The sequence below is a fragment of the Macrobrachium rosenbergii genome, chromosome 13, assembly GCF_040412425.1.
Source record: "Macrobrachium rosenbergii isolate ZJJX-2024 chromosome 13, ASM4041242v1, whole genome shotgun sequence".
Lineage (NCBI taxonomy): Eukaryota > Metazoa > Arthropoda > Malacostraca > Decapoda > Palaemonidae > Macrobrachium > Macrobrachium rosenbergii.
The window spans coordinates 45,018,913-45,038,912 of NC_089753.1; the positions used below are offsets into that span (position 1 = coordinate 45,018,913).

Below are 20,000 nucleotides of genomic sequence, written 5' to 3' on the forward strand. Positions count from 1 at the left end.
CCACAAGAGAATTCCAAGTAACAGGGCAAATCTTTAAAAACGCAACAAAGGAGAGAGAGAGAGAGAGAGAGAGAGAGAGAGAGAGAGAGAGAGAGAGAGAGAGAGAGGAAGAGCAGGAGATTAGAATCTGAGATCATAATAACGATGCAGAGAAAATGCAGACTCAGCGAATCGTAAGGAAGGGTGAGCTCGCCTGACTCAATACTAAAGCGGGCTTAAAACCGGGGCCTTGGCTTAAAGGAGTCCTCATAACCTCGTTTCCGACGCAGAGACAATTGCGAAACTCAGGTCACATGCCTGTCTCTAGGTGACGACCTCATTTCAACTGCTTTTCGAACTCGCTGTCTCGTTTATTCTGCATGCTTGCCGTTTGGAGCTGGCTTCGCTCCGGCGTGATTCGATATGATCTGTTTTTAAAAGCACTTTTGACTTTCCATTCGCCGATAACTTTTGTCTGTCGAGAACTGACCCGAATTCGTGAACGATATCCACATGTAAAACTGCTGTACAGTTTCCTGAAGCTGTCCAGGCTGTGCAATACATATCGAGTAAGATACCTTAGCCAACACTAAAATAAGTAAGAAATGCCCCAAAGTTTCTTCGGCGCAATCGAGTTTTCTGTACAGCCGCTAAAGCGTATACTCAAGACCACCGAAAATAGATCTATCTTTCGGTGGTTTCGGTATAATGCTGTATGAACCGCGGCCGATGAAACTTTAACCATGGCTCGGTGGTGGCCTATTCTATATCGTAGCCAGAAGCACGATTATGGCTAACTTTAAACCTTACATAAAATAAAAACTGCAGAGGCTTATAGGGCTGCAATTTGGTATGTTGGATGACTGGAGGGTGGATGATCAAAATACCATTTTGCAGCCCTCTACCCTTAGTAGTTTTTAAGATCTAAGGACGGACAGAATAAAAGACGGACAGACAATAGTTTTCTTTTACAGAAAACTAAAAAAGGGAGAGAGAGAGAGAGAGAGAGAGAGAGAGAGAGAGAGAGAGAGAGAGAGAGAGAGAGAGAGAGAGAGAGAGAGAGAGAGAGAAAGGAAAGTAAAGGCTTACAGACCAATTAGACAATTCCGAGGCTACAGCCATTGAATTTCGGAGCACAAATCAAGACGCTTGACTTAAGAAGGGTAAACGATTCTGGAAAACAAAGAAAATGATCCAGCTGATAAATAAGTTGCCCAATGGAAGACAAGATTACATCCCAGTTTGGGAGGTGGTAATTACACAAAAACAACTGACAAATTACTCTTGACCTCAACAACATTCAGCAAAAAATTAAATTACTGAATGGATAAAAATACTCCTCAAATGAAATATTCAGCAATCACTACGATTCTGCTTAATATTTTTTCTTATAGTGGGTTGCTGAAAATTCTTAGTCAACGCAAATTGTTCTTTATATTCTACAGGTTTTCAACCTTGACAAGTGTATAAGAAAGGCTCTAATCCCACAAAACCCCCACGAAAATAGAATAAAATTAACCCCACATACCAAGTAAAATTGCCTTCAAGAAGGAAAACCGATTTGTTTTATTTGGGATATGACGAAATAAACTGGCGTTCCAAACTTCAGGACGGTATTATTATTATTATTATTATTATTATTATTATTATTATTATTATTATTATTATTATTATTATTATTGTCAGCACCGAGGCAGACACCACTATCAGCAGGTACAACGAAACAAAACAATAACATAACTAAAGCAACTGACAGGACTAACATCGCATTTAACTAGAAAAAACCATTAAAATAGATGACGAGAGAGAGAGAGAGAGAGAGAGAGAGAGAGAGAGAGAGAGAGAGAGAGAGAGAGAGAGAGAATGCCTTAAAATCAAATATCCAAGAGCGCTGCAGGAGGAATCATTCTCCGTGGAGAGAGGTTATTAGAAAATTCTTCTCGTACGCAGAAGTCAAAAGATATCTGCTACAGACTGCGATTGTGAAAGGAAAATCTAGTCTTGTTACTGAGATCTCTATTTCCTCTCTACTGGAAGCTAAAATCTTTTTATTTAATGAAAACAAGGGGTACTGAGGACGACACACGCAGCCAGCTTCTTATGACGCTGGAAGCGGAAGAGTTTTTGTAACCTGACACAACCTTCACAACTATCATATCTCTCAACCTTAATTTCTTTCTTTTAAAATATTGTTTATACTTAAAACATTCAATTTCATGTGTGTATCCTCATTATAATGACGTCAATGAACCTGTTTCCGTGAAAAAGGACAAACACCCTTTTTAATAAAAGATTTCTGCACAAAAGGTAGTACAAAAGGATAGGAAATATGAACATTAATATTTAGGAAAGACAGGGATCACATCCACAGTAGCCTACCTGCCTGACGGTATGGTAAACATATCGTTCTCAAACCCTGGGCTGTGACACATCACACAGCACCATGGTATTTCAAAGTTTTGGGTTAGAGTTCACCATGCTACGGGATAAACTCAAGTTCACTTTGAATTATTTACTTTTTAGGCTTTTGTCTTTTTTTCTATAACATTTAGATAATCATGCTGAGCTTTTATCTTCTTTTATAGTTGACAGGTCCTAGTAAAGATAATCAAGAATTAACATCCACCAACTTGATTCTCGTAAATGCTGCACACTACAAAAAAAATAAAAAAAAAAATAAAAAAAAAACAGTAGAAACCATCAGGCGCAATGCAGAAGTTTCCATTCAAGTAAAACTCATACAACAGCGTCACGGAGGATACGTTCAGACAAAAATGAAGTCGCAAGTGGAGACAAGAACAGTCAAGGCCTCAGAACACGACCTTGTGGTACACCAGACACAATGACACTATGCGCTGTAACAACATCATTGACAATAACAATCAGATATTTAAAATACTATTAAGAACATATCGTAGTTCTGCTTTTCGGGGTCACAAATCTACAATCAAATAACGTAGACATAGGTTTATAAATCAATATATCGAAAACTAGAGCGACAAAATGTGCTGATTTCAAGAAAAAGAACATTAGACATTTCCAAATGATGGGAATATCTCGCCTGAATTAATTTTAATTGAACTTGAGCGAAAAGCAAATTGCAAGTGAAGTTGTCCAGGACGACTAGTATTAATTACACACACACACACCCGCGCGCGCACATACACACACACATATATATAGTATATATATACACATATACATATATATACATATGTATGTATGTATTATGTATGTATATATATATATATATATATATATATATATATATATATATATATATATATATATATATATATATATATATATATATATATATATATGTGTGTGTGTGTGTGTGTGTGTGTGTGTGTGTGTGTGAAACGAGACAATATCAATGGAACGTAGGTAGGATCTCGAATTGGAAGAGAGTCCTGCATCGCTGAGGAATTTCCCTTAATTGCTGGAGAAAGGGAGCTGGATCACAAAAGAAATGGAACGCCAGAATACGGAATAGAAGTCCCCTCTCCTAATGAGCAGAAGAAGAGTCCACCAATTAAATGAATATATGCGACGCTGACGACACCATTTTACAGCCTCGAGGAGAGAGAGAGAGAGAGAGAGAGAGAGAGAGAGAGAGAGAGAGAGAGAGAGAGAGAGAAACGAAGGGAAATGAGGAAATGAAGGAAAATGATGGAGAAATGAAGGAAGAATGAACAGCTGAGGGTGCAAACATAGTTTTCGTCTTCGTTTGTTTGTCTAAGAAACTTACTTCACAATGTATATGTTCTTGAGTTTATGACTTAACCAATGTATGTAACTAGAGTTACTTACATAAATCAAAACCAAGTAAATATTGCTTTTAAAGTCGTTTCACCTAATTTCTTGCCCTTTCTCTTCCCTGTTCTGCAGGTGTTACCAAACAATCTGCGCACATTAACTCACCACATAAAGTTATATCTTACGAGATTTAACTTTACTTTTCAACATCCCTCCCTCCTCCTTTGTCGAGGAATCTTTTGTGGCGTTTATGCCCCTCTGCCTCGGAAGGGAAAGTATTACACACACGCGTCCGGAAGATGTAAACAAACATGTCTCGTTTGAGAAAAGCAACTCGTGTAATTTTGTTTGACGAGGTCACACGGCCTAAAAAATGAAAGGACGCAGGGGGCTGGGGACGGAGGTGAATTTAGCCTCATATTTAGCTGTCTCTGAGGAAAAAATAAAGATGAATTTGCACTGGGGAATCACTGTATATCGTCATATCACTGATATATGATGAATAAGAAGGGAACTTTCACTGATTATTTTTATTATCATCATTATTCAGAAGATGAACTCTACTCGTGTGGAACAAGCCCACCACAGGGGCCACTGACTTGAAATCCAAGATTCCAATGAATATGGTGTTCATTAGGAAGCAGTAAGAGGTGGTAAAGGGATTTACAGAAAGAAATCACTTATTAAAAAATAAAAAAAAAATGAATAAATTAATAAATAGATAAAAATGTACTAAAATGCAAGGATAATAGTATTAGGTATTAATGCACTGCAATCCATTTAACACACACACACACACACACACACACATCACACACGATCATATATATATATATATATATATATATATATATATATATATATATATATATAGCTTCATGATCATATATATATATATATATATATATATATATATATATTTTATTATCATAACATCTATTCATTACTGATGCGCTTAGGAGATTTTAACATAACATTCAGAACATTCTTTTGTTTAGAGATCCCAACAGCAATCTGGAATGTAACAAAACACATTGTCACTTGTATTTAGGTATATATATCTCTGCAAGGACAGATCACTCACATGCTTAATGTATTTTGGTAAACGGTACTTTCACAAAAAAATGAGCAGACGACTTTTTCCTTTTGAAAGACGAGACGTCTTTTAAGCTTCTTACACAAAACCCATACCAATATCTGCGAAGGAATCCTGGTACCAGAGGAGAGGGTTTTAATCTAAGCGCGCCTTACCGACGAGCGATTATTTTCGCTCCAGTACGCATAGCCCAGCTGACGAGCGTCGGAGGGTGTCCTATATTTACCTGATAACAAGAATACACAAGGGGTAAGAACAGCTAATAATTCAAGGCCGACTTAATGGGCAAATTGCTCTCGTGGGCGAACATTTATTGTCTAGATCACGACGGGCGTTCTTTACCTTCGCAGTTGGGGTCTTTTCACCAAGTCATTCTCATTTTTGAGTTTTTTTTTCGCTCGGTAGAAACTGAGAATTTCTTCCTTAGCATGGAAGGCGATTTTGCATTATATATATATATATATATATATATATATATATATATATATATATATATATATATATATATATATATATATATATATATATATATATATATAACACACACACAGAAATTTATATATATATATATATATATATATATATATATATATATATATATATATATATATATATATATATTATATATATAATATATATATATATATATATATATATATATATTTATATATATATATATATATATAAAATAAACATATATATATATATATATATATTTTTATTTATATATATACACATATACAGTATATATGTATATAAACCATCCCATCGCGCAATACAACAATAATCACCTTTCTGGAAACCTCTAGTTTCTCTGATAATCCCGATACGCTTTGTAATTAAACCACTCGAAGTACGAGGACGTAAAGGAGAGAGAGAGAGAGAAAAAAGAAAAACTCGTAAAGACCGGAATTACCAACAAAATTGCACCTGACCCGAGGAAATCCTTCCGCATACTGTAAAAGACTGAGGGAGGAGAGATTTTAATTACTTTCAAAGCTCTTCTTTCCCTACTTCCAGGAAATTGCTATTTGAAGGTTAGTCTAGCGTGCAGGCGCAAAAATGGTAATGAGCATGTCTCCTTGAACGTGGCATTAACTCCGAAGATACAGTACAAGAAATAATCACACGTAATTACTCCAATAAGGTAAATATCCATTCGATGCAATAGTAAAGTTGGAAACATTGGTTTGAGAAACAACCCTCAGGATAAGAGAAAAAGAATAGAATAGATAGAACATAGAATTTAGGCCAAAGGCCAAGTGCTAGGACCTAGAGGTCATCCACAGCTGAAAGGGAAATTAAGAGTAAAAAGGTTACTAAGATATAACAGGTGGAAAACCTCGCAGTTGCACTATGAAACAATAGTTAGGAGAGGGTGGATAAGAAGATGGAAAAAAGAGAATATGGATGGAGGTACAGTAAAGGGAATGAAAGAGGTTGCAGCTAGGGGCCGAAGGGACGCTGCAAGGAACCTTAAGTAATGCCTACAGTGCTTCGCATAAGGTGCACTGACGGCAATACCCCCCTACGAGGAAAAAGAAAAAAAAAAAAGGATCGCAGGGGGAATGTACACACGTGAAAATAAAGCATGTTGCCACAACGCACGCAAATCATGCAGGCAATTCAAAAGCAATACTTCAACCCCCCTCCCCCACAATCCACCGTGAGCAAATATCCTCCAAACTCCGCATTATCAGAGCAAGACACGCACGCAATAAACAGCTGAGCAGCCAAGTGAGAGTTTTTCCATCTGCAAGGGAAATATCTCCCAATCCCTGGTCCGCAGGTTACTTTATTATTATTATTATTATTATTATTATTATTGTGTAATAAAAATCAACAATATATTAAATTGTATTACTGTGTAAAAGATAACAGCAAAGATTTATGAACTGAACAGTGTTCCTCATCAATGTTAACGTTGCAATACAGAGCAAGAGGGTAGTTTTCTTATGAACGGAGTGTGAATTTCCTAGCATTATTATTATTATTATTATTATTATTATTATTATTATTATTATTATTATTATTATTATTATAAAAATACTTCCAGTAGCATATGTTTCAAATGGAGAAACAAATCCACAGCTATGCAGCTGCACAAATATACAATAGATTGAAAAGGGGAATCGTACGGATTCTCGAAAGCTCTCTGTATAGTTTTATTTTCAAATATATTTGTAGTTAGCCTACATAGATGTGGATTTGTTCCTCCATTATTATTATTATTATTATTATTATTATTATTATTATTGTTGTTGTTGTTGTTGTTGTTGTTGTTGTTGTTTATTATTTAAAAATAGATTATTTGGGAAAAGTTAAAACATGGCTAAATGAAGCCGTAAATTTACACAAAGGGGAAGCTTCTACAGAATCGAGATTAAGAAATAAAACAAATATAGATATTTAAACAAACACGTAACCATATAAATACCTTAGGATACTTATCATTCCAAATATTATTTTTCGTATTTTCATTCAGTGTAGCAAACATATAAGAAACTCAAAGCTATTACCTCAAAATGACACGAGTTAGATATATAGGGTAGACAGCTTGGGCTTGTAAGTGTCAAAGTTAGTAGGACGATCAATCTCATGCCCTTTTCTAGACCAGGTTCGACGACAACCAGAGAAACAATAGGAGGAAAAAAGGTGGACTTTACTCCCGAAGGAAACGACGGACATTTCTAAGAGTTACACACACACACACACACACACATATATATATATATATATATATATATATATATATATATATATATATATATATATATATATATATATATATACATATACACACACACATTGACTTACAACACAGCGCAATGATTTTATTGCATTAAGAATCTGATTAAGAAAAAAAAAAAAACAAAACCCTTAAAAATTCAAGAACACCAAACGCGTCCGTTCTCAAGAAAACACTAAACGAGACGAACTAAATGAAAACTGAAATTACTGACGGAAGGAAACTTTGAAACATAACGCCGGAGAAGAACAGTTGAAGGGTGTACTAAAGGTCTGAGCCGCTGAGAAAACGCCCTCAGAGTGGGAAGAGAGGCCAGAAGTGGAGAGAGAGAGAGAGAGAGAGAGAGAGAGAGAGAGAGAGAGAGAGAGAGAGAGAGAGACTTGCATTATCACATTAGTTAGGATTACAAAGGAGAGAATGTCCTGAACAGATATATTCTTTATTTCCTTCTGTTTTTTAACTGTTGGTGTGTTATTGTAAATTCTAGTCATTCGTTTACATAGGAAATGCATACTGTATTTCTCTTATTTCAGATTAAGCATACTGTTATACTCAATGCCATCAATCTGATGAATTCTCAGTATTCATGCATTTATAAGAAGATTAATTTGCTCCCAGTTTCCAGCGTCCGTGCATATAATGATATTTCTGAGATAAAAAAAAGTAGAATTTCTTCTAGATTTTCATAATCCCTGCAATTGTAGAAATTGCCTTTATTTCTTTGAAATTCTTCTCTACAATCAGTGATTTTCTTCGGAATTTACACCATCTTTGTTATCTATGAGTTCACTCATCTTTAGGAATGTCACATGAAATAGGAAAACTACACCTTTCATTCAGCTTTAAACAAGGACACTAATGTTGACATTCAAAATACACCAATTGAAACTGATGCACTTTTTAATCTTGGTTGTTCCTCTTCTCCTGAAGGACAAAAAAAATTTTTTTTTAATATTACTGTGATTAATATCATTGTAGAGTTGTGCACTCTTCAATTTTCGTATTTAGCCTTGGGACCTGACTTCTGTAACCACCTAAGGTCCTCAGCAGGAAATTAATCGTCTGCAATTTATGTTTTTAATTGTTATCATTTTTAATATTTTCTTTACTTTTATTCTCCATATAATTACTGTCATTACCATTATTATGAATTCTATTTTTTCTACTTCTTCAGCAACTGTGTGGATACTGCTGATTATTATTTTTATTATCATGTTATCTTGCATATCTAGATTGTGTGTATTGTATTTGTATATTCCATGTATATGGCCCTGAGCTGCAATAAAGGATATTATTATTATTATTATTATTATTATTATTATTATTATTATTATTATTATTATTATTATCATTATTATTATTATTACCCCGAAAGGAAATAATAGTCTGCCTATACAGGAATGGAAGTTACAAGAGCAGAAGAAAAACGGAATTGAGAATAAAGTTCCAAAGCTTGGCTGTAAGAAGAAGGAACGTCACCAAATCGTGTAATCTGAGGATGATTGATTTCCACAGTCAACGTGAGAGTAGATGGCCTTAGGGGTGTTGCGCAGCCAAGTGAGAGGAGAAGGAGAAGGAGGAGAGGGAGGAGAAGGGGGAACTCTTGATTTCTAAGCAATCAGAGACTGAAAAGAATACCGACAGAAATGAGAGATATGAAAGCGTCCTGTGTAAGAGAGAACAAGGGACGCGAGATATATATAACTGGTTTTAGAAACTGCGCTGGATGCACCTATCAAAAAAGAGAGAGATAAGATGACTGTCAGAGAGAATGCAAATATGAAGCGACATGAAATAAAAAAAATAATGTGCTTACCTTTTTAGAAGTTGATTTCGCAATCTAAACTACGTGGACTTTCCAGAAAAAGTTTGAAGCACCTTAACAAACAAGAAGTTGACAGAACTTAAAGTGTAAAAAGTTGGAAAATCTGAATTCTTTCAGTCATACCAAATGAAAAAAGAATTAACAGGAACGAGAATAATAAAGTACAATAAAAACGGCTTTCATCGCCGTCTTTACTTCACTATCATCTTTAATAAATCAATAATTACGTAGTTTCTCCGCTCCATAACAGTTAACGAATATCTAAGACAATAAAAGGACCCTTATAGCAGCAGCATAAATTTTTCCTTTCAAACTCAGGTGGGTCTATACTAAATCGCATAAATCTATACAAATTATACGAAGGAGTTTCAACACCCTCCATAATCTATTAACCTGAGGGTTGAGAACTAATATTGCATTCTTTAAACTACAAACCTAACAGCAACAATAATTACTACTACTACTACTACAGTATATACAAATTATTATTAATTATTTATAACATAACCTAATGTGCCCTTAACTGGACCTCGTCATAAAGCATTAGTAGAGCAATAATACTAAAATCAGCATGACGGTGAGAGCTAAATTAAAAAAAACTTAAATGTAAACAACGGAATTACTATGAATTCCCATCACCAAACATTCTCTGGACTTCGTCAAATACAATCGCATTTCAATGCCAATAAACACGAACTCAGTAGCTCCTCGACTAATGACAGCTGTAAAAATCCGTCGAAATAGTTTGCTCCTGGACTCGAATGTAGGTCAGGGTCAATATTAGCAATGCAAGGAGGGATTCCCGAGATGTTTTATGACCCAAGTTTTATGTCTGAAGCTCACACACTGGAGGAATTAATATGAAATCGTAAACTAGCATCGACTCACACATGCAGTTGCAGAAACATTAATGTATTATAAATATAAATGCACACATCTCTCTCTCTCTCACACACACACACACACATATATATATATATATATATATATATATATATATATATATATATATATATATATATATATATATATATATATATATATATATATATAATAACAAGTATTATATTCAGAACACTATTTATAACAATAACGCATGAAAACAAATGTTCATAAAGAAATAAGGAAACCATCAGACCTGCCGATTACAGAAGCCTTATTCATAAGATGGTGATCCAGAGAGATAAAAAAACTGTTATTGACAATCCATACCCTAAAAGAAAGAGAGCTATTCACAGTAGATGGTTCATATAGACCTAATGGCCGAGAACAATTGTGCCATGATTTTGGCTCTCACTTCGTTGTTAGTCATTAGGAAGACATTAACAAGAGATAAAAGGCTATCATTCCTGGTGTATCCATTAACGGGGGCCAACAGGTCATGGAATGAAAGGAGCCTTATGTCGCCCTCAGAAGGTATGGCGAAAGTTAATGGTGTGACTAATGAACGATGAATAAAGAAACCGTGAGTATATGAAAAGTTATGGAATTCATGATCAAAATGAAACCGATAAATGAAAGACTTGAAACACGCCCCAAGACAAACCATATATAAGGAGAAGAAGAGCAGGAGTTAAAAAGATTGGACGGTCAGAGTGTGTGTGTGTGTGTGTGTGTGTGTGTGTGTGTGTGTGTGTGTGTGTGTGTGTGTGTGTGTGTTGGTGAAGAAACATGCCCAAGCATTGGTGGATGAACTTAGAGTATATACCTTTCTTGAAATCAACCTAGTTCTGGGTACAAGTGTCAGGCCTGGACTTAGCAAATAACTCCTCAAGTGCAGCTACAAGAAATTGGAACAGCATTTTCATAATTAAAGGGGATAATAAAGAGAAGAAATCTACGAAGTGTATCTGTTAAGAACCCCCTATGATTTTATTTTATTTTACTCTAAACAACTTGTTCCTTGAACAATGAACACCCATGCTAATGCCCCCCCGGTACACCTACCTTAGAGTCGGGTTACAGAGATAGCAACCGATTAAAGCGCGCGCGCACACACACACACGCACATGTGTGTGCGTGTGTATCCACTGATCACATGAACCTTATATTGCATGCGCACTATACATAATTATGATTTCAACTATACACCTTTTTTCCTCAGAGAGAGAGAGAGAGAGAGAGAGAGAGAGAGAGAGAGAGAGAGAGAGAAATCATTCAGTATTTAAGTAGAGCGTTGCTAGCCTACACCAAAACAAGGCCACGGGCAACTAATGTCTATAAATTACAAAAGTAATGTAAAATCTATAAGAAAGATATATTTACTGAGAAAAACACGAAAGGAGGAAAGGTTTAAAAAAAAAACTCAATATTTATATGAATTTACATAATAACCAAATGAAAACGATGGAAAAAACAACCACCGATAAAAGGAGGGAGGGAGAAGGAGCCAAGGAATAAAAAAAGGAAGGGCGAACACCACCAATAAAAGGAGGGAGGGAGAAGAGCCAAGAGAAACTAGTGACATGGCATAATTTGTACCAAAACATTTGGGAGAAGAGTTGACGCGAGATATTTATTGGAAAGTCTTTCAGGGGCGGATGGAGGAGCAGAACTGAGGATGGACGGGGGGGAGGAGGAGGAGGAGGAGGAGGAGGAGGAAGGGAAAAGAACTGTTATTTGATTCCTAAGAGGACACGAATGCGTGGGAACGTAAACAACGGCAGGCGGAATTGTCCTCGAGAAATGCGGCTTGAGAGAGAGAGAGAGAGAGAGAGAGAGAGAGAGAGAGAGAGAGAGAGATAATTGTTAAATTATTTCTAGCAAAGATGGAATGGCTTGTGAACATAAAACATAATCAACACAAAAATTCGTCCTCCAAAAGTACAACTCAAGAGAGAGAGAGAGAGAGAGAGAGAGAGAGAGAGAGATTGTTAAATTATTTCTAACAAAGAGGAATTGCTTGTGAACATAATTAACATGAAAATTTCGTCCTCAAAGAGTACTACTCAAGAGAGAGAGAGAGAGAGAGAGAGAGAGAGAGAGAGAGAGAGAGAGAGAGAGAGAGGCGGGAAGATAATTGCTAAATTATCTCTGGCGAAGATGGAATTGCTTGTGAACATAACTAACATAAAAATTTGTCCTTCAGAAGTACTGCTCAAGAGAGAGAGAGAGAGAGAGAGAGAGAGAGAGAGAGAGAGAGAGAGAGAGAGAGAGAGAGAGAGAGGTCGTTATTTGTTAAGATGAACCTTTGAACGACAACCATGTGTAACTTAAGTCCCTCAATAGACAGCACTTAAGAGAAAGAGAGAAAAACATTTATATTTCTGTAATGGTTAGCTCTCACTTAGTATTCAAAACAGAGCATCAAAGAGAGAGAGAGAGAGAGAGAGAGAGAGAGAGAGAGAGAGAGAGAGAGAGAGAGAGAGAGAGAGAGTACTTCCACAGGAAACATCTGAGTATTTCCAAGATACAAGCCATAGCATACTAAATACACAATTACTGCCTCGTACCGTCACAACAGACCCTACCCTACCACTAAAGTCTCTAAATTTTCAGAAGAGGCTTTCAAAAGACCTATTTCTATTTCTCTCCCCTCTCTGTCTTTCGCTACACATTTATGGGCGCGCGCGCGCGTTTGTGCGTGAACAAATAAACTTACTTATTATAAGATAACAAATGTTAGGACATTCATACAAAAAGTATAGCCATAAGAATCTGCATAACAATGTAATATATGAATATAGGACACGTTTTCTGGGGAGAAAAAAATATATAACGTGCGTCCTCACAGGTAGCTGGAAAGGAACAAAGGAACATATGGAAAACGTAGGTAATCCAGAGCGTCAAGTGAAAGAAGGAATGGTGTCAGGAGCAACCAGTAACAGTCCCTTAACAAAGGACACAAGGAACACAGGGAAGCTGGAGAATTCTACCGCTTAACATAGAGAGAGAGAGAGAGAGAGAGAGAGAGAGAGAGATAGTTTCCGGAGAAAAACAAATTTGAGCTTTCTACAAAATACTATTGACAGGGAACACAGGGGTAGCCGCAAGATTCCAAAATTTAAGCTGTTAAGAGAAAAAGATATTATGAGAATATAACGTCACACAAATGTACATAGCAAAGGAACAAATGGAAATCCGGGGAATTCCAAAGCTTAACATATGAATGGCGTCCATCAATTTTACACATTCCAAAGCAGAGTTAGCTATACTAAAACGATTACGCTCATAAAATCAGAATCTACTTCGCTTATCAATACTCCAATTTCACAAAATCCCGGATTCCCCACCGAAATCACTTTTATTCCACCCACAAAGAAATAAATACAACATTAAATGTTGGGATGGAGAGCTGCATTCCACCCCCTACACTCATTTCCCCTTTTGATGAATTCGAATGCGAGCTGGAATATTTTATTCGTTTTTGTTCTCTTTTTACTATATCTTTTTTCCTTGGGGAGAGAGAGAGAGAGAGAGAGAGAAAGAGAGAAAGAGAGAGGGAGAAAGAGAGAGGGAATTACATGTAGAGAGAGTACCCTCTCCCTTATGGTGTGCTGTTGCCGTCTATGTTGTTATGAAAACCATAGGACGCTTTAGAGCTCATCTATGGGTGTTTTGAAATTGGATATCACGTCCCCTCCTCCTGACTGTAGGGGAAGTTTAGAGAGAGAGAGAGAGAGAGAGAGAGAGAGAGAGAGAGAGAGAGAGAGAGAGAAAGGAAGGTGGGATGCGACATTGTAAAAACTTCTGTTTTGTCTTCCAGAATTTTCATTTTATACTTCGTTATTGCAGACTCACTGTCGATTGTACACACGGCCTAGATTTTTTTTTTTTTTTTTTTTGACATTACGCAACGCGAATGATATCATTCCGAGCCGTATTTCGAAATAGTCGACAGGAACAATGCGGAGACTTTCATGCTTTTAAAGGTCACCAGTGCATGGAGACAGACAGTGACGAAGTTCTGCAGTGTCTGCTCATCGGCTCAATAAAACGAAACGAATAATCTGAATACTCCTAAAAAATATAGGAATATTATAAATATATTTACAACAAATATAAAAAACAAAATAAAAACATAAAAATGGATGATTGCCGATGTTGGTTGAATGCGCCTGCTCTGTCGATATAGCGAGGAAGCAGTTTCGAGGAAAGAGCCCTGCCAGCCGTACGATGCTTCGTGTCAGACGTACGATAACTCTCGAGCATTCCTGCAAACCGTTCCAGGTAGATATTTCGCGATAAATATCGATATATTTCATTTGATTTCCTACACCGGAACTGTCACCAAGTCGATCCGATTGATGTTTAACAATAGAATTATTTTTCGGAATTATCTTCCTAAAAGAGAGTATAAAAACTGACATATTAAAGAGCGAGGACATAGTATGAACGCGGGTGTGTCTAGGAGCGAGAGCACGAGAGAGCGAGTGAGAGAGAGAGAGAGATAAAAGAGGTAGAGAGGAGGAGGGAAAACAGGGTTGGCTGAAGCTGAGTGAGTGTGTGTTTATAGTGGTCGCGGTGGACAGGTGCTCGAAAGCGGTACATCTGCATTTGACAGAGGAAAATCGTAATCCGGTAGTGATCTATCGCTCGTACTTTGGAAAGTTCCGTTGGACTGCTTCCGTCTGCTTGCTCGCAAAAGGAACGAACTCAACGGTAAGTCCATTTAGGAGAAGCTTCAGGGTACTACATTTTTATTAGGTAGTATTTAAATGGAAGTGCGTGTTATTCTTTCCTTTCCCCGTTCGAACGAGTACTGCAGATTTGCACAGAGTGGCGGTTTGACAAATCGTTACTGAGATGTTACCGCAAGCAAAAAATTCAGTTAGTCTATACACATCAAAAGTTTAAGATATAAAATTTTAGCCCTTTTTAACTGCCAAATGTAAATATGGTTTTAGTCAGATGACAGTGAGTCGTTTTATCTCTGTACACTGAATATCACTTGTCTCAATGATAGAGCACAAAGACCGTCCAGTGAAACCTGGCCAAAGATAAGCGTTAGAATATGCTACAGAGTCATGATTATAAGCAAGCACTCTAGTCGCTGTGCGCAAGCACGTGCGATTCCACAGTATTATATGACCACAAAGACAAAGGCCATTCATCCGAAAATCCTTACGCTGCTCTAGAGACTCCATTGGAGGGATCTGAATCCCAGCGCTTCAAAAGGAATCTCTGCCTATGACATTTCCGGTGAAATGAATGACAGCAGTATTGAGTCATGTTCACTTTAAGCTGATCATTAAATTCGTCTGTTGGTTCGTATATTGAATAACTGGGAGAGTTTGGAAATGAGTATACTATATATATATATATATATATATATATATATATATATATATATATATATATATATATATATATATATATATATATTAAATGTACACACATTTAATTACTGTACATACCTTCAGTTTATTTATATGTGTATATATGTATAACAGAATTCATTCGCATCTATAACTGTAAAAAAATTCACTTTACAACACAAAACGAAAAGCATAATCACATAACCGATAAACCACAAGAAATAATCAAAAGGAAGAGAAGGCAGGCAGACGAAAAGAGAGAGGAGGAACCAGCAGACGAGGGAGGGAGGGAGGGAGGGAGGGGGGGCGATAGAAATGACTAAAACTGATCAAAAATACATGGGATGACCAGGGTGGAAAGGTCACGCGACTGAGGGGAGAGGTCAAACGCCTCCTGGAGGAAAAATGACGAGGAAAAGAGAAATAGAACGGATGTGAGATAATTGCGTGAGATGCAATGGAGTGGACGATATAGACGAATAATAAACCACAGTATGTTGTGATACCAGCCATCAAGAATAGTGCTAACACTAGTGTACCCAAGGTCCTTTAAATATACGCTGGGTATACTTAAAGGACCTTGAGTGTACCCGTACCGTACAAAATGACGATAATGTAAAAGAGGGTCGAGACAGCAAATCCTGGTTCTAGGGAGAGTACGTACCGTCCCGAAGCTTGGATCTGAATTGTTTTGCAAGTGACAGTGATGAGAAACACTGGAACCGGGGCTTGACGACGGCTGGTCTTAACGTTAAATAGAATACCCGTTAACTATTGTTATCATACTAAAAATAATTATATATATACAATATATGTATATATACATGTATTATATATATATATATATATGTATATATATATATATTATATATATATATATATATATATTATATATATATATATATATATATATATATATATATATATATATATATATATATGTAGCCATTACTACATAACTAATTATGCCCTAGTATATATAAATATATATATATATATATATATATATGTATATATATATATATATATATATATATATATATATATATATATATATATATATATATATATATATATATATATGTAGCCATTATTACATAACTGATTATGCCCTAGTTTTAAAAAATGACACCAGAGACCTCTCCCTACATATATATAATGTGTGCGCTTATAACAGACGGGTGTTTTAAAATATTCTTGCATATTTGTGAGAGTAAATACATGTATGTATGTATGTAGCAAAAACACTCTAAGCTGCAATCATGGAGATAAGGTAATGCCAAATACACGTGAAAGAATGACGACAAAGGATAAGTCACTATGAAACGGAAGTGAGCAAAAGAAAACTCGCGTATAGACGAAGAAGAAGAAGGCAGAGACCCTTTTGTGAGAAGATAAAAGAAGGAAAACTGATTAAGGGTAGGAAAGTGGAATAGGGGCTGAGGGGGAAACGAAAAGAAATGCGGGTGCAAAGACAGATGGAAATGAATGAAAGAGATGGAAATGAAAATGATGAAAAGAGGTAAAAGTCAGAAAGAAGTCTCGAAACCTTGATGAAGCTGACTGCAGATAATTTCACTTATAACAATAATAAAGTTTATTTAGCTCAGAGCTATGTTCAAGGATCATAAAGACACAATAACACTACTGGTATATGATGACAGTACTGATTTACAATACTGACACGGCATACGACAGATTAATGCATGTTTGTCTATCGCTGATACTGATAACACAACACAAGTAGCGGGAATTATAATATCAAGTTCGCGGAATGAATAAGTACAGTTGGAACATGAATAATGAACAGGACAAGGCTAAAATGTTAAAATGTGTTTACAAATGAGACGAAAAATAACAAGGGTAGAGAACTGTGCTGTCAAAAAAGACAGTAATATACACATACACACACAAATATAAATATATATATATATATATATATATATATATATATATATATATATATATATATATATATATATATATATATATTTATATACACTTGAGTACAATATTGAATCATACATTTAAAGATATAAAACCACATTTATTATAAGTGGAAAGCTCTGATCAGACTCATAATCACGCAAACGGATATAACGGAACGAGCGCAGAGTGCGGGAAATTGTAACAGCATGATACATATAACACGGGAACGGAAGTGAAAGACGTGACAGAAAGCGAAGGGATATCAAAACAAAGGAGACAATGAAACGGAAAACAAATGAGTTCTGATAAGCGAAATAAATAAATAAAAAAGAAAGGGGGAATAAGTAAATACTGGGTGCTTGTTGTTTATCGCCAGCCAGATGCACAAACAAAACTCAGTACTGAATCTCTCTCTCTCTCTCTCTCTCTCTCTCTCTCTCTCTCTCTCTCTCTCTCTCTCTCTCTCTCTCTCCTGAAGAGAATAGATGACATTAGTCAGCAAATCTGAGTAAGGAAGGAGGAATGAAGAGAAAGATTAATGTACTGTGCACTGCTAACTGTACTCAGGGGTTGCTGTGGAGCTGCAAGAAAGTACATTGGCCGTGAAAGGAAGTGGTAACCTGTTGGGAATAATGAGAGGATAATGGTAAAGTAACACTAGACACGCGAACAGGCTTAAAGGACACATGTACTTACATCCATACCTACGTACATGCATACACACAAATAAACAATTTTATACATACATACATACATATATATATATATATATATATATATATATATATATATATATATATATATATATATATATATATATATATATTATATATATAATTCGTCAAACGTCGATGGGGAATCGAACCTGATTATTCACGGCTATAAAACGTGTTTTCCTGTATATGTGCGCGGCGCGTGCGCGAGCGTAAACAACTTGCACGCACGTCAGACTTTTAAGGGCACCTAAACATCTCCTAACGATAAGAAAATAAAAAAAAAACTCAGAACAAGATGAACGAAGTGACTGACTGAACTCACGATGCGTCGACCGCATTTTCACGAAGATGGACAGACACACACACACAGATAAACACACACACACACACATACACGCGAGGCATAGCAGCTGTCAGCTCTCAGGGTTTGATTGAATGTTCAATTGGGGCTTTTGGACGTCTAGCGAAGTCGGGCAGGGAACTAATCAAATCCTGCGATGAAAACTGTCTAGGACTGTGGCTCGGCAAGACGTGATAGCAATTGGACGGGAAGGGACAGGTGTGTGTGTGTGTGTGTGTGTGTGTGTGTGTGTGTGTGTGTGTGTGTGCGCGTGCGCGCGCGCGCGCATTAGTGCAGAAGAGCATGTGGATGTTTATTAATGGAGAGAGAACGACAGACAAACAGATTAACTGCTGTTAATTGTTACTGTCATGAAAGGTTTATCCTGTTAATAAGATTTCCAAAACCAAGCTGCACACATACACACATACATACATATATATATATATATATATATATATATATATATATATATATATATATATATATATATATGTATGTATAAAATTCAAAAGGAAAGACATGCCACAAAACAGAACCCAGGTGGGGTGGGGGAACACACACGCACACACACACACAGAGAGAGAGAGAGAGAGAGAGAGAGAGAGAGAGAGAGAGAGAGGAAATGCTTAATTACAGCTCATACACTTACGAACACGCCTAGATGAACGATCTACAGCACATTTCCAGTACCAAGAAACAGAGGCATTTCCAAAATTCTAAGAAGACGCAGAGAGAGAGAGAGAGAGAGAGAGAGAGAGAGAGAGAGAGAGAGAGAGAGAGGAGGTGGAGGAGGAGTAGGAGGTGGAGTAGGAGGTGGAGGAGGAGTAGGAGGAGGCTCTCGGCGAGGAGGGAATGGGAGTGGCGTCGGCTTCTCCTGAAGATCAAAGGTCACTCTCATGCAAGGTTATCGTCATTATTCAATGCACAATACGGCGGTTTTCTATCTTCTCATCTCCCTCGGACTTACTCTACGGGAATAAGCTGCCGAAATCACTTTCGCCAGACCCGGAAGTGTCGGAAATGACAAAATACAGACTAAATAATTATCTTTTCTTTATATCTCGAAGCTAAAGCTTCATTTGGAGGTATTCTCTCTCTCTCTCTCTCTCTCTCTCTCTCTCTCTCTCTCTCTCTCTCTCTCTCTCACATTTACATGCTCACAAAATCCTGTACACCCTCAATCAATTTCAATTGCCTCATCCGGCACGGGAGGCTCTTTACGATAGCAATTTTGCGAACGCTTATCGATTTTGCGTCCCTAGAATTTCTAGAATTTAATACCACAAGTTTTCCAGCATGGTGAAAAATTTTCATACGCACATACCCTGAAAGGTTATTATATATATA

The 20,000-nt window shown here is 36.5% G+C and overlaps 1 protein-coding gene and 1 long non-coding RNA gene across 2 annotated transcripts in view; one reads left to right on the forward strand and one right to left on the reverse strand.

The window, feature by feature from the left end:
• Window positions 1-20,000, reverse strand: part of LOC136844681 (uncharacterized) — a 255,134-nt gene that overhangs the window by 106,985 nt on the left and 128,149 nt on the right. The gene's annotated exons all lie outside the window — the stretch shown is intronic.
• The window catches only part of LOC136845260 (uncharacterized), a 46,264-nt gene continuing 40,996 nt past the window's right edge, over window positions 14,733-20,000 (forward strand). Inside the window, exon 1 of the mRNA XM_067115375.1 lies at window positions 14,733-15,009. The gene's annotated coding sequence lies outside the window, so the exon portion shown is untranslated. The remainder of the gene's footprint in view (window positions 15,010-20,000) is intronic.